Source organism: Colius striatus, chromosome Z (assembly GCF_028858725.1).
Source record: "Colius striatus isolate bColStr4 chromosome Z, bColStr4.1.hap1, whole genome shotgun sequence".
Taxonomy (NCBI): domain Eukaryota; kingdom Metazoa; phylum Chordata; class Aves; order Coliiformes; family Coliidae; genus Colius; species Colius striatus.
Window position 1 is genome coordinate 48,909,013 of NC_084790.1, and position 26,147 is coordinate 48,935,159.

The 26,147-nt window shown below is 39.7% G+C and overlaps 1 protein-coding gene across 1 annotated transcript in view; it reads left to right on the forward strand.

Annotated features, from left to right (window-relative positions):
• Positions 1-413: 413 nt before the first annotated feature.
• The window catches only part of LHFPL2 (LHFPL tetraspan subfamily member 2), a 120,182-nt gene continuing 94,448 nt past the window's right edge, over positions 414-26,147 (forward strand). The window contains exon 1 of the mRNA XM_062018277.1: positions 414-500. The gene's annotated coding sequence lies outside the window, so the exon portion shown is untranslated. The remainder of the gene's footprint in view (positions 501-26,147) is intronic.

Genomic DNA, 26,147 nt, shown 5'->3' on the forward strand with positions numbered 1-26,147 from the left:
TGTTTGGGCTGTTTCCAAAGACCCTCCCCTTTGGCAATCGCGCTGGGAGGGCTGTGACACTGACCGGCGAACACACCGGGCCGCCCGTGGCCGAGGTATCGGCTGCTCTCCCCGCCGCAGCGGCTGCCGGAGGGGCCCTTCTTCCCCAGCCTCGGCTGCCGCGCGGCCCCGCTCCGGGATCCCCGCTCTCCGCGCACTGGCACGGGCACTTCGCGGCATCGGCGGTGTCAGAGCGGGGGACGTCAGTGTGAGGGGGCCGTTCCTGCGCAGGGCAGGGCAGGGCAGGGCGGCCGCGTCCCGTCCCTCCCCCGCCCCTCGCAGCGGCTCCCTCCCTCCCTCTGGCTGGGGCGGCCGGGTCGGCGCTCGCCGGGATCTCATTCGTGCTGCCTCGGTGTATGGTGGCGGCGGGAACGGGGGAGCGTGAGCCCGGCGTGGCGCGGGCCGGAGGCGGCGGCAGGAGCGGAGCCCCAGCGCAGAGCAGCCGCCAGTGCCCGGCGGAGGTGAGGTGGCGGCGGCGCCGCAAAAGTTGTGAGGGGGAGGGAAGAAGGGCGGGAGGACGGGACTGCTGGGCGCCTTCCCATTCATTGCCAGTGCGGCGAGTGGGCTGCAGCTTCTCCCGGGCAGGGGCTATAGCCTCAGGACGGGCCGGAAAGCCGCCCCAGAGGAGACAGGGCACGGCGTAGAGGTAATGGCGGGGACTGGTCTATGGCTATAGCGAGAGCCAGCCGGCGTCTGCCGGGGAAGCGGTGGGGCGGGAGGGCACCCGCTCGCTCCTTTCCTGCTGGGCGGCGGGAACCAAGGCGCGACGCGGCAGGCGGCGAGGCGCCCGGAGCCGCCGTGCTGCCTCCGTCCCTGCGGCGCGGTGGTGCCGCCGAGCAGCCAGCCTCGGTGGGACGCAACTCCCGCCGCCCAGCAGCGGATAGGGGAGGACGGCGCTGCGAAGGGGTGCCCAGCGCACACGTAGGCAGCACCAAGCGGCGGCGGCTTCTGTCGGGGTGCCGGTCGCCGCGGCGAGGGAGGCGTGGAGCTGCCGCGCTCCCGCCTGTTCCGTTCTGCGGAAAGCGGCGTAAGGCGTGGGGCGGGGACGGGGGCCCGAGGCGGGCGGAACAGCGGAGGCGCCACCCGCCGGGGGGTCCTGCGGCGCGGTGCGGACAGCTGGATCCGGAGCTGCACCCTGCCGGGTCTGGGCCCCGGGCCTCGGCACCTGCGGCCTCGCCCGTGGCAGCTATCAGCCGGCTGCTGGAGGGGGCAACGGTTCAAAGCTCGCCTTTGGCGCCTACCCGCCTCCGATTTGTTCTTTCTTCTCCGTGTCTTTGTGTGCTCAGTTTTTTCGGGGGGAGTGGGTGCGGACGGGAGTATTTGTTTATGAGTTTGTGTTTCTGTGTGTGAGGCTATTTTGTTTCTTAGAGCCCTTCAGGAAAAGGCAAGAAGTAGATGGCTCAAGTTAGCAGTGAAAGTTTGTTGGTAGTTTAGGTGTCACTCTAACGGAACTCACACCGCTGAGATTGGATCCCATAATTCACTAGTTGCGGGGGACGTTGGAGCAGCATCAAGTAAAACAGGGGCTGACAGTGCTGGGTTCAGACAAGTGCACATTGCCAGTACCTCGTGGCATTGCAGCTGGGTTGCTCCATTGCAGTAAAGTTTACACTGAGCCAGAAGTAAGCAGAAGAGACATTTGTGAGTGTGTGCATCCTGATGAGAGATGTGTTATTAGGACTAACTGAAAACAAAACACCCTAGAAGAAAATATTATATATGTTAAAGGTCTGGCTGTCTTAGGAACTAGGCACACATTACAAATTCTTTAATAAAAATGTCTGCTCTGTCACAGTCCTGCAATGGGTTCTGGCAGTGCAAACTCACACTTGCAAGGAGCCCTGTTGTTTTCAGGGATTTGTTTTGGTCACAGAAACCTTATAGAGCTGTAGCTCATCAGTGCCTAAATGTATGCTGTGCACAAAGAGTGACTTGTTAGAAAGTGTCAGTGATGCTAAAATCAATGTCCAATTTTTTTTTTCTGAATAAAACTTGCTACAAAAATACAATGCCAATCAATCTCTCTTGCTTTGTTGAGTGTTTTCTCCGTGTCCACCTATTGTTAAATGCAGGATATAGACAGACCAACAGTCTGCTTAGTTAGGGCAGTTGCTAATGGAGGGGGTTTATCTCAGACATTGTTTTATATGACTGTTCCTCAGTTTTCATTGCATATACTATTTGTAGCCACTCCAGCTTTAATCACATCACTGCTTTATGAGTTTTCTCTGTCTGGATTGTGGAGTGGATTTAATCAGTATGTAGGAAATTGCCTACTTTATCTTTTTTTAGTTAATCTGTTTTTATTAAGCATTCTGGGAAATGCTTGCATGATGATGTACCCACATGTCAGACAAGTAACAGTAGTGTGTCATTTGCTTTTAGGAGCATAAATCACTGGGACTGGATGCAATGTCTCTGTATAAGAATGTGGTAGTCCTTTTTTTTACCTATTTAAGCAAAGTGTATTTCTCTACATCTTCTAAGTACTCTTGATGGTGCTGGGCTGGTGAGTTTGGGTCAGAAATAGTGCCAGCAAAGACCAAAGGTCATCCTTTTTCATGTTTTAGCTTGTATCTGTGAAAGTTGCTTGTGTTATTTTGTGATAAAGTAGGACAATGATGTATTAAGTGCTGTGTGCTATTGTGTCAGCTGAACCTGGCTGGGCTGCAGCTGACTGTGTTGCTGACACCAGGCAAGAAACTCAGTGTATAGCTTTGTATATGATGGAGACGTTGCTGTTAAATAATAGTTACATGAAAAGGAAAATTCATTGTTTTTCTGAGTGATGTGAAGAACATGGTTATTATTCATCAAAATTTGTATTTCCAGAAGCTTCTCCTTTGTTAGACAATTTGGTACCAGTTAGAGGGCTCTCCAATAAAACAGAAGTGATGGTTGTGATTAGGGGACATATTGAACATAGGTTGGCAGGTCCTAGCTGATGTAAGATTCCTAGTGATCCACAGGGATAATATAAAAGGCAACAACTAGTTATTTCATCCTCAGCATCTTAAACCCAACTTGTTACAAGAGTTGAGAAGGAAAGAGTCTCGTCACATAGGAGCAGCCCCTACTGAAGTGACTGGGCTTCCTCCTAACCATGCAACAGTTGCAGAGCTGTCTGGTGAAGCCAGGAGTGGGGGTGAGAATGGCTGCTCCACCACTGTCCCTGACCTTCCTCACTTCCTATGCACGTGTGTGCATTTGAGCACAGGCACAAGCACGCATGGCTCTTCTTGTTAGCTGACTCTTTGAACCATCCAGCCTGCAAGGAGGGAAGCAAAGATCAACTTCTGAACTTTTGGCTATAAGGGAAGCTGTTTTGTGTTCTCATTCATTCCTTCTCCATGAACAGGGAGCTTTCTGTGTTTTCTTATTTACTGCTTTCCTCTCTTGTTTTCAGTGCCTCCCTTCCCCCACCATAGTTCCCATATCTCTGCTTTCTGCCTAGGGGATAAATCGTTTAGGGTGTCAGCATTTTGAACTCACTTGGGACCAAGGGCAGAGGTGGTAAGCAGCTGGAAAGTATTTCTGTTTCTCAGAGCCCTTTCTTTGATGCAGAGGCAATAGCTGATGTGATTATAGCTGACAAGTCTGTGAAAATGCTACCAAAGACTTTTGCTTAGATTATTTGTCCCTTTTAGTTTTCTAGCTTTCTCAAAAATTGACAGGATTCTCCTCAGTCATGGTACTTAAAATCTGCTGTGGAAATATGGAACTAACAGGGTGCATTCTTCCAAAATCATCATACTACGTACAGATGAATTGAAATCAAGCTGAATGTAGGGCCTTTGTAAAGCCCAGGTAAAACACTAGTGTTGTTATCACTTGTAATTTAAAATTACTGAGGAGGTATGATGAGATACTCTGAAAGCCCTGTAAACAACAATTCTATTGTTTTAGTTTGAAATGGTCTTCTTAGTAAAGCAAATAGTTTCAGTCATTTTCACGATGTATTCTTGAAAGTAGTTAATGTGCTTTGGAAAACATTTTACCACTGATCTGAGATCTTGATTTTTTAAATTGCCTTTGTTTTTCCTAATATTTAGACTTGAAGACGTCAGACATAAACAAGGAGTAAGCATTTCAGCACCAGATAATTGGAGAATAATCAGTTTTCATAGAAGATAATTTTGTGGAAGGTAATTCCGGAGAAAAAAGAATTAAATTATAAACTTGTTACAAGAGCAAGCAAATGACTGCAAATGCGAGTGGATTGGGAATATATCTGAAACTCTGAACTCAGCAATTGAGTGATTATTTTCTCCATAACTAAGCACAAATAAATCACAGCAGAAGATATTTAGAGGCTATTGTCTCACACAATCAGTAGGATGAAGTTTCTGATTCAGTGCATGTAATAAAAGCTAATAAAAAAGTATAAAAAAAATCACTCACTCCCATGAAATATTGTTTTCTCCATTTTTACTTTTCTTCCAGTCCTCATATTATTTTTTCTAAACTTGGAGCTGTATGATAATGTTAGATGTGAGGTCTCCAAAGGAGGATGCAGAATGTTTAAGACTTAGTTGCGTGAGCAGGGTGCTGCAGGGATATTTGTTCCTTAAAGGTTCCTTAAAGAGGGGAAAAAAAGTCTTGGAGAAAGCATTATATTGTATTAGGAAGCCTTAATTAAGCTTACTTTGAGATCGTCTTTGTACAACTTGTAGTGTTCAGAAAGGATTAAGGAAGTGATATTGCAGAAGCAGCTGTACAGCCTCCTTTGTCATGGATGTCAGTGCTCCATTTCAAATTACTTTGTCCTAATACTGTCTTACTGTCCTGTGGTCTTAAAGATTGTGGACTGTCTTAAAGACTGTTGTTGTATTGGAGTATTGTATTGTTAGAATCATGTTTTATACACGGTATCTTACATCTTACTGGCAAAAATGTCTTGGTTTTGAACGAGCTTTAGAGTTCACTAATTGACTTTCATATTTGCTAACACCTGACATTGCATATGTTCTGTATATTCTCACGCATTGTTTATGATAATTCACCAGTGTTAGTGCTGTCACCCTGTTCCAGATGGATAACAATGAGTTGTGTAGATAAATTTTTATAACAGGCTGAAATAGTACAATTGTATTTATTTTAAAATTTGACTGTAGGTTATTGGCGTTTTCAGCTTCCAGGATTGTTCTCAAGTAGCTGCTTCTGTTATGGTTGGATCTGGAGAAGTTTAGACTAGAGAAGAGAAGGCTGAGAGGAAATATAATCACTCTCTACAACTACCTGAAGGGGAGTAGTGAGGTGGGAGTTGATCTCTTCTCTTCAGTAAAGAATAATAGAACACAAGGAAATGGGTTTAATGATTTCACTTGCCAGGAGAGGTTTAGATTGGACATTGGGAAGAATTTTCTCACTGAGAGGGCTATTAAGCATTGGAATAGGTGGTGGAGTCACCATCACTAGAGATATTCAAAAGACGCATAGATGAAGTACTGAGGGATGTGGTTTAGTGATGGGCCTGGCAGTGTGAGGTGACTGGTTGGACATGATGATCTTAAAGGTCTTTTCCAAGTGTAATGATTCTGTGATATCTGTGGTGCTTTAGAAAAAAAACCCTGTACGTTTACTGCTAATAGAAATGGTCAACATGATAATCATTGTCAATTGTAACCTATGCCCGGTCTGAACTGAATGTTGCATGGGTTTATTAAATGCCATGCTGTTTATAGACCAGCTTTATTCAAGTAGTGCAGCTTCTCAGGGTGGCTAAGGCTTTGGGTAGCTGTGATAGAGCTTTCCTGGTTCAGCTTCCAGCCATAACCGCTTAAACCTGTTTGGAAAGAATCACCTCTGATGTGGGAGGATAAATTCAGTCTCTGTATTTGATCTTCTGATAGGATGCCAGTTGCTGCCATCTGTGTTTATAGATTTTGCAACAGTAATGGCTATGAAATTATCTAAAAGACAAATCAGTTTACATAGGTCAGTGAATTGCAGCTTGCAGGACTTGCCCAGTGGAAAGTATATGCATTGACTCTTCTCAGGACAGTGTTACTGTGGTGTGGTTTGCCTTTTAAGAGTTGACAAAGATCTCATTTTTCTCTCTGTTTTAGGTTTCCTTTAAGCTACTAATAGACATAGTACATGACAGCTAATGTGCAAGATTTTCCACAGACTGCCCAGCTGATTGTGCTGCTGAGATGCTAGATAATTTAGCAGAGGTATCCGGTTTGCAGAAATATGCATGAGGTTTGTTTTGCGCATACATGTTTATTCAGTCATTAGTCATGATCATGACTGCATAAAATCAGTGTAATTACCTTCAACCAATCTTTATATCTAAGTGACCCAGACCACATTCCATGACAGCCCTGACAACTTGAATTACAGCTTGCCTTTCATTGCAGACAAATTTAGAGTACAGAAATACCCAGCCTTTCTTGAGCTTACTTGCAGTGAGAGTGGGACATGTTAATGTGAATGAGTGAAAGTCCAGTCTAAAACAGAGCCTTAGGATGGTTCTAATTCATTGGCACTTGACCAGCCCTGTCAGGAGACTTGCCTGTTCTTTTCTGTTGCACATTGCGTGCATTGCACAGTAGATGTGAAATGTTGCTTTCAGGGTGCATCAGGAGTGTCACACATGCACTGTATACTGCATAGTGCATCTGCTTCCAAGCCATGTGCAAAGAATGTCTGGGGAAGGTCAGAGAACAGAAAACCGTGCTTTCAGCCCAATTTATCCAGCTTTTGGCTGCTAGACTTCCTTTCTTTTCACAGGCTTATTGGAGCTGGTAAGGAAAGGGTTTGAATGAACAATTTATGTGTGAACGTGTTGGTTGTAACTTCATTTTTTCCAAGGCAGTTCTGTAACCACCTCACACCTTCCCTTTTTTTCTTTTTTTTTAAATCCTTGTTAAATCACAGAAAATAAAACATTCTGCCTCAAGTCTCAAGGAAAAAGTCATAAAAGGACAGGACTAGAAGAAGCCTTCCGAAGTCATCTAATCCATTTATCTGCCTCAGATTAGGATCATCCATATCTGTCATCTGTGACTTGTTTTAAGGAACTCAAGAATCTCCCTTACATCATCATGCCATGAGAAAATGTTCAAGTTAACCAATTCACACCTTATTGCAGTTTAACCCCATAACTGCTTATCCTGCTTCTGCCTTGGACAAAGCAAAATTATTTTCTTCTTACACTGGGTTTTATTATATTTCTTCTAAACTTTCATAGCTTGCAATTTCTTGAAGCTCATGTCTTTGACCTCACAGGTACTGTTTTCTGTATAGCAGTTATTCTTGTTCCTCTTCTTTGTTCCATTACTACCACCAGGCTCCTGGTAGTCTTGTGAACTGTGGGAAAGCATTTTTTGCCAATTATAATGCTCAGAGGAAAACCTTTCTCCTCATGTCTTTCCATTAACTTACAGATGATGGAGGTAAATATTTTCACAATAAACTATTGGCCTCCATCCTTGTCTCTTTCTGTAATATTGGTACTTGTTCACTTTATAATCGCAGCCTGCTGAAAAATTCACCTTCACAAGCAGTAGTCATAGTTGAAAAAGTACAAGTTTTGTGTGAAAGAGGAAAACAGAAATTTCAAACTCTGGCAAAATTAAATGTCCATAAGAAGGCAGGTTAGAAAAAAAAAATTAAGGAGTAAGTCAAGGAGCAGAAAGTCTGCTACAAAGAATCTGTAAGGCCAACAAACTATTTATTATTAGGGAATAAAAAGAACATTTGGGGAAGGGTGAGGCTGTAGTAAAAACACTTAAATGTCTACTTTTCTTTTTCTGTTCACTACAAGGAAAATCACAGATATGTATCACATTCCATAAAAGGAACAGTGAAGTTGCTGAGGAGAAGAGACAGCTTTGGATGCAGTGGTAGTTTTATAAAAACATGAATGGCATGGTGAGGGTGTTAAGGATCAGTTTTTTGTTGTCTCTCCCAGTACAAGAACTAATAAGCACGGAAATGAAACCAGCAAGTGTTGGGTTCAGAACAGCAAAAATAAGAGTTTTGTTTCATTCACATATCATTAAGTTATGTAACTTCACAGGATGTGGTGGATAGTGAAAGTTTATACCTATTCAAAGTGGGACTGGACAAAATGAATGTAAGAAAAAGTCTGTAGAGGATTATTAAATACGTAAGCATGACCTCTGGATTTGAAAGTCTCTGAGATGCAAATTATTGCAGACTGAAGAGTATTTGGGGAAAGTATGACTAAATGCTTACACTATTCTTATCCTCTTCCCCAGACATCTGCTTTTGCCTGCTCTTGGAGATGGAGGTACTGGGTAGAAGATTTGACCTGGCATGATTTAGCTTTGTCTTTTTAAGTTGTAAAAACTCAAGACATATTTTTCTGTGAGTTATCAGCTCAGGTCAATATCTGCAAATCTTGTACTTTGTACAACGTTTGGAAAGCCTCCTATTCATTCTCCTTATAAGACAGAAGTACGTTTTAACCTCCCCCCTCCCCCCCCCAGCCTACGAATGTTTGTCTGTCTCCTACTAGTTGGCATCACCTACAAATTATGTTTCATTGCAGTCATGTTAAACTGCCAGACGAGATAATACATATTGTCTCATTTAGGCAATCTAGAGCAGCTATGTCTATAATCGTAACTGAGTTTTTCTAATTTATTTTCTCCTATGTGTGTATGAAATTGTATTTAATATGGAAGTGTTTTATTTCTCTGCCCTACTACTATAGATACATTTTAACTGCTGACATGAAGACAAAATATGTGAGATTTCTCTGCAGAGTCGCAGAAAAGGCTGAATAATCTTTAATGTCAACAGAGTGGTATAGGGGGAGGAGGATGCTACGCTACTTATTATTCTACAGACACTTATTTACTGGATTGATTTAAGGTGTTGATTTGATGTGTCTTTATAGCACTCGCCAGCAGATCAGAACCCATAACCACAAGATGCAAGCATCTGTGTATACATACTTTGTCATCCCCAACTTTGATGTTAACCTTGTACTAGTAGGTTTTCTACTCTGTCAGATATTGCTTATCTCTATGACCCTGACAATGCTGGACCGAGTATTATTTATCCTTCTCCAGCTGGCATGAAGTCAGCATGCTTGCACTATCCTGCACTCTGGTAAATGGCAGAAATGTGATTGTATCCGCACCTACTCAAGGATAAATTTGTATTGCATGGTGATCATACCAGATGGTAATGTACCAGACAGTAATCTGGCATTAATGAAGACACAGCCATGTGTTGCACATGCATTTGTTACTTTTCTGTCATATATTAATATATTAAACACACTTTTGCATGGTTTTCCAAAGTGGCTGTGGGGGTTAAATTAACAATACCTTTCACTACAGACTGTATCTGCAGTCTTACCATCTAAATGTTTCCTCTATTCTTGTAATACCAAATAAATTATTTTGTCCTCATTGGTCTGAAGTGTGAAGGGAAAGTAGTTTTGCCTGGAGATAAGCTTGTGCAGTGATTATGCTGCCATAGAGGTTCTTTATTTATAGCAAGTATTAGATCGTTCGTGTTATCTGTGGTGGAGTTCCCAGTTTGTTCTGTGGTGCTGCAGTGGAGGCTAATTAAAGAGGCAATGATCATGTAGATATTAGAAAGTCCCTTCATGAGCTTTTGTAATCTGTTACCACTTCTGCTGCTGAAGCAGATTGATCATACTGAAACTCTGTAAAGTTTAATTCACATAGCAAAGTGGACTTTATTGAAGTACGTGTCTTTCAAGTTGGGGGAGGAAAAGCAACGTTTGGATTTGTGTAGGTGAAACTATTGAAGTTTGTTGTAAACAACTGAGTGCTGTCTCATTACTGTTGGGATGTTTGTACATAGTAGCTACTTTGATCACTCAGCTACACTGAGTGAACTTTAATTAATGTTACTACAACAGAGTTGTTTTGTGACTACCTTAGTAATAAACTGTAAGAAACCCAAAAGTGGTCTTATGTTTGAATATCAACATCTGGTACCTGCAAATATTTGAACTGATTATGTGTTTGCTTATAGCAAATACCATTCTCTTGTCTGAAAAATTGTTAAACCTGTGCCAAGTGTGAATAGCTGAGTATTTTGGAATTGATAAAAGAAGGTAAGTTTTCTGTTTACACAGAAAAGTTGTCCAGACCCTCTGTTAGAATAAAACACCTCTCCTGTATGGACAGAGGAAGGTTCAGCCATGTTGTTAACTAATTATACTGGCAAGTGTTGTTTAGGTATCTTAACAGTCTGCCTTTTAGCTGAAGAAGAGTGGAAGGTTCTTTGTCAGGTATCAGAGGATATATCTGAGAGGCTTGGACTTTACATACAGTCTGTGAAAACACTTCAAAGAGCATATTCTTAATGTTTTTTCTCCATTTAGCCTTTTGCTATTGAGTTACACTGCAAAAGAAAGAAAAGAAAAATGGCCTTATATGTAGCTATCAATCAATCAATCAATTCATTGATATTGATCTCAGATATAGTACCTATGACAGTGATTCTTCTGAGTTTTTATGTAACCAGACTATGCTCAGGGAAAAACTGTCAAACACTTTTTTCAGAGATTTGAATATGGAAGAAAGATCATTAATTAAATCCAAAGAAGTCTTTGCTCCTGTCCTTTCCTTCTGCAATAATCACGGTTAAATTTTTGAATGTGGCAATGCTACTACTATTACTAGTAAGAAATATCTCTCAAAGTTGTCAAACACTGATTCCTAAAGATATCAGAAATAGTCTTAAATGCATAAGAAGTTCTAAGGTCATTAAAAATAGTTTAATAACCAATTAACAAGTCTTGCATTGCTTCACTTTCCATTCATGCTTGCTCTTGTGGCTAAGTAGAATATATTATTTTACTGAGTACAATTTTACGGGTTTTTAATGAAGATGAAGAATGAAGAATTCGCATCAAACAGCCAGATAGTTTGGAAAAAGTCTATCTCTTTCCAGTGTACTTTCCTGGAAAAACTGAACAAAGATAAAGACTGATCAAAATCAGTGCTGTCATTACTCATGTTTTTTATGTATCTGATAATGTGAAAGGTTATTTATAAGCACTGGTTAATTAAAATCCCGTTCATCAGGCCTGTGTCTGCCCACCTGGGCTGAGAGGAGCAGTGTCTCTCTGGCCACCTTTGGAAACACATGTCATATACGTTATTTCTAAAATCCTCACATATTACAGCAGGAAGATCTTGGTGTCATAAAGAATGGACAATTAGAGGCTCCTTGAGTAGCATGCAGAAACAATTTGCAATCTAGGCGGAAACAAAATTATCTGGTGCTTTTTGTGGGCTGATTGAGATCATTATGTGTTCCTTCTCAGTGACATTCTCAAAAAGATAAAGCTTATTTTGCATTTCTTTTCTAGAGGACTGTGTTTTGCTCTTGTTAGTTTGCTGTGGTTTCCTGCAAATCCTCAGAAGCTCAAAACATCGTTATGTATTCAGAGAGGAAGCAGGTATGATCAAGTGTTCACTTTTTCTAAATTAAAGAGTTGTAATTGATAAGAATAGCTAAAAACATTACATGAATAGTAACAAATAAGCACGGGCTTCATAGTCACAAACATCTAGAAGAGTCCTGTGTACAGGACATTATTCTCGTAAAGAGAGGAGCATTCAGAACGTCTAAGTGATGGTGTAAGGGTGGATCCAAGGGCTCAACGGATGGGACTCCAAAACCTGAGCTCCTCTTGGTAAAACCCACAGATCGCTAATAGCTTACGGTAAGCTTCCTCACTTAGGACACAGAGCACTCTGTTGTCTTTTCATGGTCATGGACATCTCAGATTTTGCTTGTGAGAAGCAAACAGCATACCTCTTAATCTTTGTTTTTCTCATTATCAGAGGATAGAAATTGTCTGTCTGCTGGTCTTGCAGTCCACCTACCACTTCTGACTGCTGTTTGCAACTAGCAGATTTGTAAATTCTCTGTGCTGTACGCTACCATTCTGGTTAGCATGTAACTCTATATTATTTGATCCTGGATGAGTTATATGTCCTAGTAGCTGTGGATTTAACTAGTTCAAATAAAATGTTTATTTTGCTTTAACACGTGCCTGCTGTTACTCCATTAATGGCTGAGTAACCTAGTAATAGTCTTTGTTTATGAACCAAGAGACATACAAAAATTACTGCTCAGAATTGTACTTAGCGAGTAGAGGCTGATTCACATTTTAAGCTTTGACATTTTTTCCATGTGTACTTTATTTTAGGGGCTTTGTGTGTGTGTGTGTGCCTATCTTCATTTGACTGAGATAAAGATTTAAAGGGGAAAATTTCTAAATATGGCTATAGTCAGCCTAAACCTGTCTATGCAGTAGAAGCTTGATTTTTTTTTTTTCCCATTTTTTTTCCATGAAGTTTGTGTGCTCTCACAGTGGAATAAATGATTCAGTGTTTTCTTCCTCCCCCTGGATTATGGCTTTGCTGGGAGCCAAGTTTTTGAATGACTCCTTTTTAATCTATCTTGTTTTGAAGGTAGAGTAAGTTTGGTTTTTAAAAAGGGCAGATGTTCTTTACCTGTCAACCTATTGGAGGAGATGCAACTGTTGAATGAATAAATTAATCTTCCTTTTTCCGTTATTTAACACGATAGGTTTTTCCTTTCCTTTTGTATGGAGGTTTGGATGTTTGTAACTTGTAGGCTGGCACAAGACGATCTGTATCCACTTCTGTGGTTACAGACTGTGGTTCAGAGCTGTGCAGTTCTGAAAGCCTTTACATCTCAAAGTTTAAAAACGAATGAGGCAGTTAATGGAAGACTTTGTCTAAAAATGAATTTGTTTCTGCCATCATGTTGGAAATATTTGGGAGTGCAAGCCTATGCAGAGACCTGTAGCTATTCCTGCATCCTCAAATGCCACTGGGATAGCCAGTGTTCAGTCTGGCAGTGGTTGTAGTGTTTGAGGTGCTGGTAACCATTTGGTGAATGTCTCTCTACTTTTCTAGCCATATGTAAGTGATCTGAGCATTGCCCTGAGTGGTTTAGTCACTTCATCATTGCTACATGTGACTTTATGGAGGGACTGTGTGGTCCAAGAGACCTCACAGATTTCCTGGCCGTGGCCCACACTGTAGTTGTGTCTGTTATTTATTATGTCCTTTCAGAAACAGAAGATAAACAAGTTTCCTTAATGATTATGGGTTTTTGACATGCTTTCATGAGTTTCTGCCTTTGGAGGGAAGTTGTTTTGGCTCACTTTCACTTATTTATCTGTGTACTAATATTTTTGCTCATCTTAGCTAGAAGATTCACCATGTAAACATTGGTTTGTTCCAGCACGAGGTAGATAGTTATTTAGGTACATGAACAGTAAAATTTTTAAACACATGCTGTCTGGAAAGTATTACAAAAGCAAAGCAAGTATCTGTATGTTTAAGGGGTTTTTTTTTGTATTTAGTATTTATTAGAATCATAGAATGGTAGAGGTTGGAAGGGACCTTTAGAGATCATCTGGTCCAACCCCTCTGTAGAAGCAGGTTCACCTAGATCAGGTTGCATAGGAACATGATTGCTTGTTACAGAGCTAACTTTTGAAAATTATTTTAAGTCTTGTGTGCACACAGTATCTTAATTTTGTTTGATTAGACTTGTGATAAAAGTATTATTTAGCCATAACTGACAAAATTTCATATTTTTTCTTAAAAAAATGCACGGTGCATTCTTGCACAGAACTAATATATAATTTATCAAGATAGGAATCTGTTAAATACTAGGAATCTGAATATATCAGCAGAGGTGAACATCTTATTATCATCCCTCATTCAGCATAAAGTCTCCCAAATTAAATATCAGCATAGGATATTGAGTTTGATCTTGAAAAATATTATTTAATACTATGCAGCTGTGTAGTTTAAACTAAAAAGCAAAAATCTAAAACCTGATACTATTTAAAGAAATGGGAAAATATATCTGATCTGAGTTTGAGATAGTAATGAAAAAAATCAGTTCTAGTTGTCTGCAAAAATATTCTCTGAACCAAGAAAAGGAGGAAAGAAAAAGCATTTCTTCTTTTGTTTTATGACACACCTCTCTGTTGGAGTACATTTACATTTATTTGAATTGCAAGTAACTTAAGGTACCTGTTATTAAAAGATGCTGACAGAATCAAAGGAATTAAGAAGGTGCCAAAAGGATCAAAGCGTTAGTGGGATGATTTATGAGGAAAACAGAACTACTTGAAACAGTTTTCTTAAATAGTTGTGAAATGAGGTCAAAGAAGCAAGGTGATAATAGGATAAAATGAAGAAAATGTGAGCTGCATGGCAGTGTTACTTTGTGTACTGAAGTAATTTGGTCTGGAACTGTTTCCTGTCAAATACCAAAAATTGCATTACTCAGATATGATAAATAGGATGCTTTGTTCAGAAGGTAATGCTGTAACTAGCAGCCTTGCATTGACCTAGGCCAAGCAGACAGTCTGTTCCCTTTCTCCAGTTTCTGAATTTGCTTTATTTTTTGTGGGATTTGCTTTATTTTTAAACTTTAGCTTCATTACTACTGAAGTTCACTGGTTCTTGAACTTGTGTTAGACGTTGTGATGGAAATATTTATTGAATATTGACTTTAATATACAGAATCTGGAAGGTCACTGCTATACTTGGATGAGTAGGATAGTGAACCCTTTCACTCTCTGTCACTGGGAAACTTTTCCATTTCATGCATTTAAACTGCCATGTTTTATATTACTTTTCCTCTTTTATGATTTTCTTTTTTGTTTTCTGTAATAAGTCTTAAGCAGAGAGTGCACTGTGAGAATTGCATGAGGACTCCACAGTCTCACCAGGCTGCATGACTAGGTACTTGTCCACTGTAGATGTATGTCGCTGGAGGACTCATGCCTGTCATGAATCCAAAGATCACACCATACCTGTCACATTAATTGGGTTTTATACATTTTGGTTGTATGAGTGCATATACGTACAGTTATTTACAGCTGAATATTTGAGAGTGTGACTGTTTCATCAAATGTCCACCAGACTTAGCCATGCAATTTATTTTTCTTAGATCAAGCTCATTTGAAGTCTATTATCTTAGAAGTATGGGCAAGTACTGGGGACTTGTATGTTTTGGATAGGGATGGTACAGGTGATAAAAACTCTCCAGTCTTTCCTGTGTTATGATGTGAAGAAGTGGTTCATAAAACCATTCATTAGAAACTTTAAATGCAACCAACAGACAATGAACTACATCAAAAAAAATAAGTAAATATAACCTCTGCTTTAAAAAATGAGAAAATGTTAAGGCAGATTTTTTTTAAAACAGGAGGAAAGTCTAAATGACTTCAATTTCATTTCCAAAACCTTGTAACAATATCCCCTCTTATGAATTAATATGTACTGCTTGCAATGTACTTTCCAGATCACTTAGGGACTAACCACATCATAGTCATACATTCTTCTGGTGTTTCCTAAAGAGGTGAGTTGTGGCACACTGCCTGGAGGTGTGGTTTATTAAATTAATTATCTATGGTAAATGCAGATATTGAAGCTAGGAGACACTTGCATACTTCACAATTTTAGACAGCATTCTATGATTCTGTCTACTTTTATTTTGTGCTTTTATAGTTGATAGTTTTAAAAAGTGAATGTTGCCAAAAAGTGAACAAAATTAGTTCCTGAAGACAAAGTTAGCTTATCCTTTTTTAGAGGTTTTTTTTTTCATTGCTTTGTTGACTTGTTAGGCTTTTTAATGCATGAATGGTTTGAGTCAGTTGACTTTCAAAGAAGCAACCAGATCCTCAACTGACTGTATCCTGGCATGGCTGCTTTTGAGAAAAAGCACTTCTAAGAAACCTCAGTATTCTGAAACATAACCAAGGAATCTTGTGGTGTGATTAGTAAAACGTGTACAGTATCATTTGGTCTTTCATTTAAGGCTAGGGTTTTTTTTCACATGATAATTTAAAATAATTTATCATAGAATCATAGAATGGTAGGGTTTGGAAGGGACCTTTAGAGATCATCTAGTCCAACCCCCCGGCAGAAGCAGATTCACCTAGATCAGGTCGCATAGGAACATGTCCAGGTGGGTCTTGAAGAGCTCCAAGGAAGGAGACTCCACAACCCCTCTGGGCAGCCTGTGCCAGGGCTCCCTCACTCTCATGGTGAAATAGTTTTTTCTTATGTTTAAGTGGAACTTTTTTTGTTCCAGCTTCATCCCATTACCTCTTGTCCTGTTACTATCTACGATAGAAAAAAAGGGATGTCCCAACCTCCTGACACCCACCCTTTAGGTATTTATAAATGTTAATAAGATCTCCCCTCAATCTCCTCTTCTCCAGACTAAAAAGCCCCAGTTCCCACAGCCTTTCCTCATATGAAAGATGTTCCAGTCCATTGATCATCTTGGTGGCCCTGTGCTGGACTCTCTCCAGCACTTCCCCGTCCCTCTTGAGCTGAGGAGCCCAGAACTGGACACAGGACTCCAGATGAGGCCTCACCAGGGCAGAGTAGAGGGGGAGCAGAACCTCCCTTGACCTGCTGGCCACACTATGTAAATTTGTAACACTTGATTTGGTTTTATTCTAAAACAGGTTCCAATAATGTGTTTCTTTTTCTCCTATAAACAGATGATAATGCAAAATTAGGTCAAAATTGAAGTTTCCTTTGGTTTGGGCTGAACAGTGAAACAGAGATTTGAGCCATCTGGGCTGGGTCATATCAGTTTCTAGGTAAAATTTCAAGTATTTTTTTTTGTACTGAAAATTTTTTGGTTAAAGAGATCTATTGCTGTTATCAAAGAAAAACAGATTGACTTAATGAACTCTACACACTAATGTATTAGATATGTAGTCTTCATGTGTGTGGTGTACGTTCATGTACTCTGGGCATATGGTCCCATTTCTGGCACTTTTGGTTGGCTTTTGACATGCATATCTTATTAATCTCCCATACCTGATGGAGAACTCTTCAAATTTTATTCTATTCCCATCTTGAAATAAAAATTTGCCTGAAGTAATGTGATTGATTAGCAAGAACTTGTAATGCTTACATTGCTACTTCATGTTGGGTACATCAGAATGTTGTTATGGTTGGTCTGACTTTGGTAGAAGATAAAAATTCTGAGACTGCCTATCAGCAGCTTTGGAAAGAGAGCCCAGTACAAGGGTGGTGGTCATATGGTACCAAATGAGCTGGGCACAAAAGCGTCTGGACATTTCCTAGAATTATTTATGGGAAAATATCAGCATCAGTTTTAACAGGAACTGGTGTTGAAAATTTTAATAAGTGGGAATAAGCACCTTTTACCTATATATTTGTATTTTGAGTTTATACATGTCTGTTGAGTTAAAATGAAAGAAAATTACTTTTCTAAGAAATATTGAAAGACAGACTACCCATTTGACAGTGACAGTGCTGCAATGCTAGTAGACATCTGAAGTTTATAGAAGTATTATGCAAGGTGAGAGGAAATGAATTGAAATAGATGGTTTCTACTCCTAAATATTTTACATTATAAATATACCTAGGATCACATAGATGAGAAGAAATCCGTTCTGTATATGCAGAAATGCAAAATATAAGATAGAAATGTAATTAAAAACCTTGATCCAGCATAGCTGATGTAGTTACTGTTGAAGCCCTTTCTCAGTGGCAGCTGCCCCATGCCATTGTTGTCATAAAATTCTGGAGAAACATCCAGGCACTTCCTTTGTGAATTGTTTGAGATCACAGAATTACTGGAGGTCCTCTGGGTCCCAAAGTCTGGTCTCCAGTGTTTGAATGTAGTTTTACAGTAGATTTGTAGTTTTAAGAGATTTGCAGAGTATCTCTTTGGCCACCATGATATGTAACTCAGAATACTTCTCAATACTACTTAGTAAACTCAGACATCTTTTTATTTCTAGGACATGCAGTATATCTGTATTAGGTTCCAAAAGTACAAAGCTAACTGTTTTTTACACTATTCCTTTGTGGTTTAATTTTTTTAGGGTGAGATAATAATCATGCTCAGAACTTAGGTTCCTCCTGTTTCACGTCACAGATTACTTTGGTCTTTGGACACTGAAGAGGACGCTGCTGAAAGTCATGTTTGAAAGAAGTTAGGACTCTCCTTGGTTGTGATTATGCTGGTTGTTGTGTTCAGGGCTGTTGAATTTGTTCTGTGAGGAGCAAATCAAACTGAGCATTACAATTGGTGCATTACTCGTTAGGAATTGTACAACAGTAAATGAAAGTGCAAAATCGGCGAGGATTTTATTTAAAGTAGTGTTGCTCAGTATTTGGAAGAGACATTGTAGCTCTTTTCACAGATTTATAACAAAACCGATTTCAGACCAGTAATGCCAGCCATTAAAACAACATTCTTTGAAATCACCTAGGCCAAAGAAAGTGCATCCAGAAAAGCTGAGACATTCTCTACTCTATTGATGCTATTTACTCTAGAGAATGGTAATCTACTAGAATATGACATAAATGTTTTGTCTCTTAGTTTATTACATTACATGTGATGACTTAATGTTGTACAACACAGACTCATAGGCTGCACCTAGGGAGGAGAAGTTAGTAAGACAGATATACAGATGGATGAGGGGGGCTGTGCTGTCAGCCCTGAATGGTCAGATTGCTGTTACTGTCTATGGAGGTAAAAGGTAGTGGTACACAAAAACACTGTCACTGGCTCCCATTTCCAGCAGCTTTAGCTTGACCCTCTGCATTGGGTTGTGGTAGGCAGCAATATTTTGTTCCTCAAGCAGTGGGTGTTGCCTGAAAACCACATTCTACCTCCTCCAGGGAAAAGGTACTCCGTGGGTTGGATGGAAATGCTGGACAAGTCAGGCTGTAGGGTAAGACATTGTGCTTTCTATGGTAGAATTGAATTAATAGATGTTGGGAGAAGTGTGTAAAACTAACACTAATTGGTATGGCTTTATGGAAAATTTATTTGGTAAAATTAAGTTAATAATGCTTTTACATGAATTAACAAGTACAGTTGGTGAACGAAGATGTAGTAGACTTAGATCAAGTATTTAACTTTCAGCACTCATTTTTGTTCATGAAAAAATGCAAAGCAAAATCAAAATAATCAGTTTTAACTTAGCTAAATGACAAGTGTCTAATATCAGTGCAAATATGTAATTGTAGTCTTTTTAACCGGATTTTCAGATAAGCAGATGGTTCTTCACTGATTGTTTTATTGGTGATATAAAACAAAAATCACATTACTCCTGCCAGCCTCTAAAGGGTCACAAAGACAGAGCTTGCAAGGCCTGAAAGGACCCCTGTGGTCAGGCCGACTGACTTCCTGAGCAGTGGAGGCATTAAGACAGTTCTGAATTAATTCTTACTTGAGCTGTAACATAAAAAACACGTTTCATGTGAATTTAAAAATCCTGAGTGATGGTAAAATTATTCCACCATTACAGCCCTTCCCTCATTACCAGAAATGGCTCCATGCAACCCCAGCACACCAGACAATGAAGTGGTTGAGTCACCATCCCTGGAGGTATTTGAAAGACATGTAAATGTGTCAGTTAGGACCATGGTTTAGTGGTAGATGTGGCAGTGCTGAGTTAACGACTGTACTTATGGTCTTAAAGGTCTTTTTCAATCTCAACAATTCTGTGCTTGCTGGATATTATTAAAAATGAGATGTTGTGCCTTGGACTAGAGGTCATATAATGTATTTGACACTGGTTCAGCTGCTACTGGACCACTCTGCAAATGTCTATGAATCAAAGATGTTGACTGTGGCCAGGTAAATCTATAGTAGACTGAGAACTGTGCCCTGTGTTTTTATTTGATTTAGGGCACTGGTAAGGAAGATACGGACAATTCTAAAATCCAGATTACACTTTTTCCACCTGAAAGATAAACTGCAATTCAACACTGAATTATTTCAGTGAAGTCGTATATCTTGAGTTACATAGCAGTCCTTCCTTTCTAGCTACCTAAGGTAGAATCTATTTCATAGAATCACAGCATCATGGAATAGTTAGGGTTGAAGAGACCTTTAAAGGGCATCTACTCCAACCTCCTTGCAATGAGTGGGGACATCTTCAACTAGATGAGGTTGCTCTGGAGCCCTGCACAGTCTAACTTTGAATGTTTCCAGGCATGGGGCAGCTACCATCTCTCTGTACAACCTGTTCCCATGTTTCACTGCCCTAATCATAAAGTTTTCTTCCTTATATCTAGTCTGAATCTACTGTCTTTTACTTTAAAAACATTACCCTTTGTCCTGTAGCAACAGGCACTACTAAAAAGTCTCTCCCAATCTTTCTTTGGAGCCTTCTCCAGGCTGAACAGCCCCAACTCTCTCAACCTTTCCTCACAGGACAAGTGTTCTACCCCTCTGAAAATTTTTGTCCCTTCTCTGTGTGTGCTCCAACAGCTTCGTGTATTTCCTGTGCTGAGGACCCTAAAGTTGGACACAGCACTGCAGGTGGGGTCTCACCAGAGAGGCGCAGAGGGGCAGAATCCTCTCTCTTGACCCACTGGCCATGGTTCTTTTGGTGCAGCCTGAGTTCAATCGGCTTTCTGTGTTGTGAGTGCACATTGCTGGCTCATGTCCAGTTTGTCATCCATCAGTACCCCTAAGTTCTTCTCTGCTGTGCTGCTCTCAATCCCTTTCTCCCTCAATCTGTGTTGATACCAAGGGTTTCCCCAAGACAGATGCAGGGCCTATTTGACTTGTTGGTCAGGAGAGTAGCTCGTATTTCTATGCGTGTATCTTTGTGTAAAGGCCATCTGACAAAACCATGGTTTTCATAAATCAAATTCTGGGCTTTCATTTCAACCAGGATTACCAGTGCATCTCTGGCTGTTCTTTCTATTGCTGTGATCTTGTTTTGGGATAGTCCCTCCTGCAGCACAGTCACCTACACATTAGTGCAGTATTACCATGTTTAGCCAGACAAATCAATCCCACTAGTGCTTAACTTGGTAGCAATCTGTGGCCTAGAGTTTTTCCCCCTCACAAGCTTGAACACTTTTTAAGAAGCTTCTCTTATACGAAATGATACATTCTTGAAGACTTGTATGTAATTGAGAGCATCTGTAAATGCAAATAATTTCTCTAGATATATTACTCTTCAATAATAAATTGTGGCAGCTGGAGGACTGCTTTATATATACCTGCCGTGTCTTATTTCCAGACTGAAATACCAACATGTGTATTTGATTTGTCTAAAAAAAAAAAAAAATTGTCTCCCTAGCTGCAATACACAATTTCTTCAGGCCAAAAGGAAAGACTCCCTTTGGAGCTTTTAGCCATTGACAGTCTATGGTATGTTACAGGGACTGGTTTTGACTGAGCACTTGCCATGTCACCAAGGCTCTGTTTGATTTTAAAATCTTTTCTTTCCAGCATGACTTCTGCTGATTCATAAAAAAAAAGCAAACCAAAAACCAAACCAAAAAAGCAATTAAGATTCTCACCTTTTTTGCCCATCCTTGCCAAATTTTCTTTCTTTGAGATCCTTTATAGTATAGTAAAATGAAAACTAAACTTTTTCTGATGTAGTGCTTTGAAGAAATTCCCATGTACTGAGTTATACTGTGAAGTAAAGCCTTCTTTATACAGTCATTCAAATATAAACTTCTAGAGACACATCTGGATACTCATAAAATAGATAGTACAATGCTTTATTAGCTGATGTAATTTACCTCAGATGTTAAAAAAGCAAATGAAGAACATGCCTGAGCAATGTAGACTTGCCATTATTTTGCAAAAACAATAGTCTGAAAACTAAGAGTAAGATTACAAATTAAAGTAAAAATGCTAGAAATATCAAGCAAGGTCTGTTTTTAGTTCATGTTATGATTTTTAAGTCTGAATGTGCAATGGCTTTTACCTAATAAGAAAAGGAGTGAATAATCAGTTGTTTCTAGCAATTAACCAATCTGCCTGCAGGATGATAATTAGAATGAGTCATACATGTAAGAGGAAACTGAATCTTTCCCTCCCTTGACTCATTTTTCTTCCATATATTTGTTTTCAGAATGGCTTGCTTTAAAATTCTGCCAGAAATTGATATACCAATATATTAAGTAATAAAAATGCTGGGTACAACTTCAAAGTAACTCCATGTACAAATCCCGTGTAGAGCTGAAAAATTTGGCACCTGATTCATGTTACCAGACCTTGAAACCTACTGTGTTTGTAGCGTCAGGAGGGAGAAACAGAGATTTCCAGGGGAACTTAAGGCTCACAGAATTAGCCTGTGGAAAGCTGCTTCTCTCCTGCATACCTTTGGAGCAGAGGTACCTGGCTGGTGGGTGCTGGTCATCTCTACTAACGTGGGATCCTCTCCTGAGAACATGTAGGTAAAAGATCTGTGCCCTGTCCTGTGTATTGTTTAAAGAGGCAGTGCTGTCACCTCCCTTTACCTGCCAGTTGGGGTGCTTGCTCTGAAAACACATGAGCTGTATTCACACTCTCTACAGGCTGGGGAACCCTGTCTTTGGGTACCACTTATGAGTGGTGTGTCCTCACCACCAAGATATAGAATTGTCCAAGGGAGAGGAGCTGAGGGATTTATTTTCCTTTCTTACTGAAGCTGACCACACTCATACTGAGAGTAAGACAGATAGGATGAAGGAGAAAATGGTTAAAGGAACCTGTTCCTGTGTGTTGTCGTAGCTCTTGCCTACAGTTGGGAATGCAGAGTTATAATTTCAGGTCCCTATGCTTAGGAGCAGGACTGGTTCTAGGTCATGTATTTTTTGAACACTTGAGGAGTCTAAATGTCCATAGAGTCTGGGGTGTGTAGAGCATTACATCTATCTCACAGTTTAATCAGAATTTCACATTATCACCTGTGACTGGTGGTAAAGGCAGGTGTTGGGCTTCTAATACAGTTCCATATGTGACAAGCACCAATGTTTTGACACCAGTAAAAGAAACTCTTTGGGCCAACAAAGAGCCGTCTGCTGAGCTGTCAGTGCTGTGAGGCAGGCAGGCAGGCTGGCTGCTGCCCCATTGCCTTGTTAGCCTAGTATTTCAGAAGCTAACTTCCTCCCATTTCTAATTTTAGTTTTCAGCATAAGCAACTTGATGTTAAGGTTACACACCTAATTACCATCTGTGTTGAAAATTTCAGTCACAGTATCACCAGAAAAAAGGGAGTTACATAGTATTTGCTAGTATATTTTGGAAGTGTGTGTTCTGACGTGTCCCTTGTTTATCATCATGAGACATTCCTTATTTTCAAGGGTTGATTGTTTCCAAGGAACTGAAAACCAATGGCTGCAGTAAAAATCAGTGGAAGGAATACTGCTTGCTATTCCTGACTGCTTTTTATCATGGATCAAAGGGAAATAATCTTAGTTTTCTTAAACATGCTAGGATTAAAAGTAAAATTCAGCTATTCTCTGGCTTATCCTTTGCTGTTAGTACTTGCTTAAGAATGTTTTCTTGGAGCTCTGCTAATATATGTTAGTTTCTCCAAAGAGATTGACAGAAATGGATTTTTTAAAAAACCCACGGTAGTTTTCTAAAGCAGGTAATCCTCTCCTGAAGAAATACAGGAAAAGACTCTACTCTCTGATAATTGAGCAAAATGAAATTTATTGAGAAATGGACTTCAAATGTTTCACCAGGTAAATTTTTTCAGGGAGTACTTTGCTTGCTTGTTTTATGTAGGATTGTAAAGACTTTAATTGAGAAAATTGTTTTAAATTCGTTTCCAAGATCATGAAGAAACAGAAATGGCATTCAGACGACCGAGTTTCTAGTTAAAATTACAGTAAACCGTAAAAAAAGTTACTTTGTGTGTAAATGTTGCCATTTGCTAGTGACTATTGTATCTATTTCCACATCAAAGGAAATGAGCTGCAGATACTTTTTTTTTTTAAGGCTAACTGACTTATACTTTCTGCTGACTGAAACTCTTGAAACACATGGAATCAAGGAAATTAACTTCTTTTTAAATGATTATTCAGATTGGTTAAATATTTTGCTAATTAAGAAGCAGTAGATTTTTTTTTTTTGACCCTATAGATTGAGGTGTGAATCCCTAAAGCTTGACGATTTATGCAACACATTTGATGTAAGGAGCTAATTTTTATTGATCTCTTGGGTTTAATAGTTTTGGGTTTTTTTCCTAAAGTACAATGGGGTCTAATTTTATTTCATGTTATTGCTAGAGAAGGGTTGTGAGGTTATCGTTTGGGTTTTTTTGTTTGTTTGTTTGGTATTGATGTTGGTTTTTTTAAGGATTTTGTTTTCCTTCAAAAGAGATTACAGATGCACGGACACAGATGTACATATGTATTGGAAGTACATTAATTTGATTTTAAAAAAATATATTTTGTGAATGGGTTTAAAATCCAAAATATCTTAGAGAATGTTCTGGACTTATCCTACATTTATGAAGTATTAAGCTTGATAACATGAGGACTAGTTAAAACTATGGTCTCATCAGATTTTCTGTGCAACACATGTAATAAGAGTTCGACACACAGAGTAGAACTAGAAGAACAATTTGGTGCCTGTTTGGTTGATTGGTTTTGGTGGGGTTTTGGGGTTTTTTTGGTTGGTTGGTTGGTGGTTATTTTTTAGGTAAGGAGCCTGGTTGTATCCAGGAAAAAGAAAAGGAACATTTTCCTGTGAAGGTAAGTCTTGCAGTAGTTGGGTAGGAGCAAAGAAGTGGAGCTCTGGTAAAGGCGTACAGAATGGCCTTTTCTTTAGGTGATCTCTAAAGGTCCCTTCCAACCCCTACCATTCTGTGATTCTATGATTCTGCTCATGTTGAAAACAGTGGTTAATGAGCAGCTTTTTAAAAGCATTGTCTTCAAACTTAAAAATGGGCCAAAAGAAGTGCTTTATCACTTGGGGCATGCTTCAAGATGTGTTTGGTAGCGTTAGGTAAAAAGTTCAACTGATGGATAAGTTTAGGCCGTTTAAATCCCTGTTCTTTACTCGACCTTGTAATTCTAAACTACTATTTAAAGTACATGTGGTATTCCAGAAGATCTTGCATGCTTGCATAGTGGAAGATGCATGTTTCTGTTTTGTTGTAATAGTAAGTACTCTAAAAAAGGTAGGCCAGTAAGTCTTTGTAGTTATTATCATATACTTTAAACTTAGTTTTCTCAAATAAATGAAGGTAAATGGCAGGCACTAGGTATAATATTCCATGGAAATATTGTATTTTCTAATTAAGCTGTGAAAAATGCATTTGTCCTGAAATGGGATAATTATATGCACACATTTGTAAACTGTATCCATTTGTTGGTTACTGCACAAAATACTGTGAATATGTCTGCATTTAAAATATTTAGAACATGTAATGCTAGCATGCCCCGTTACTTCATTTACAGATGTTTCATTTTAATGAATTGATGTGGTACAAACTTGACTGTGTTTGTGCTACTCAATAAGAAAGCAAGCAAGCTAATAACATTTGTAGGTAGATCTCTCCCAAATCTGAAAGAGTTTCTGTTAATCTTCTGCCATGACTGCAGAAAGCCTTAGCATGAGTTCAGTATTTGGCAGCAATGCTGAGTATTTGTTCACTACTGCAGGCCTAATAGAAAGCAGAGATGTCTGGAGTCATCAGAAAAAAATAATATATGGGCCTGACTCCTGTCAAATGATACAAGAAAGAACATTACAGATGGGGGAAATTAGAGATGTTTTAAAGTTCTGTAGATGAAGCAACATTTTCCAGTGGTACTTGAAGAGGGTAGTCTAGTGTCTGGATCCTCTAGAACTCAGTGAGGGCATGCTCTGGCTCTCCTTCTGACCATCCCTGCTCATCCACTTTCTCAAACTAACTCAAGTGAAAAAAGTACTCAGGCTTTTAAATCCAATGTTTTATTAGAAGGGTCTGTTACATACTGACATTGTGCAGGAAAGGAGATGGGGCCAGCTAGCCAGGTGCAGAGCAGTGGGAAGAGAGAGTGGAAGGCAGAAGGCCTCTGTTGTGTTCTTCTTTGAGTGTCAGGAAACCTACAAACTAGTTTGGCAGCTCCTGAAACCACAGCTTTAAGGTTACATGCAAGCCACTTTCTTCTACCAGATGCTTTCTTTTTGGGTGCAAAAATACTGCACATCATTTTGATCAAAGAAGGTCAGTGGATACAGAAGACTACAAGATATATGAGAGTTTTAGGAACAGATCTTAGCCTTGACTGTCTGTAAAGGCCATGACATGACTGATATCATGAAACCAGCCTGGCTCTGCTTCAGATCAA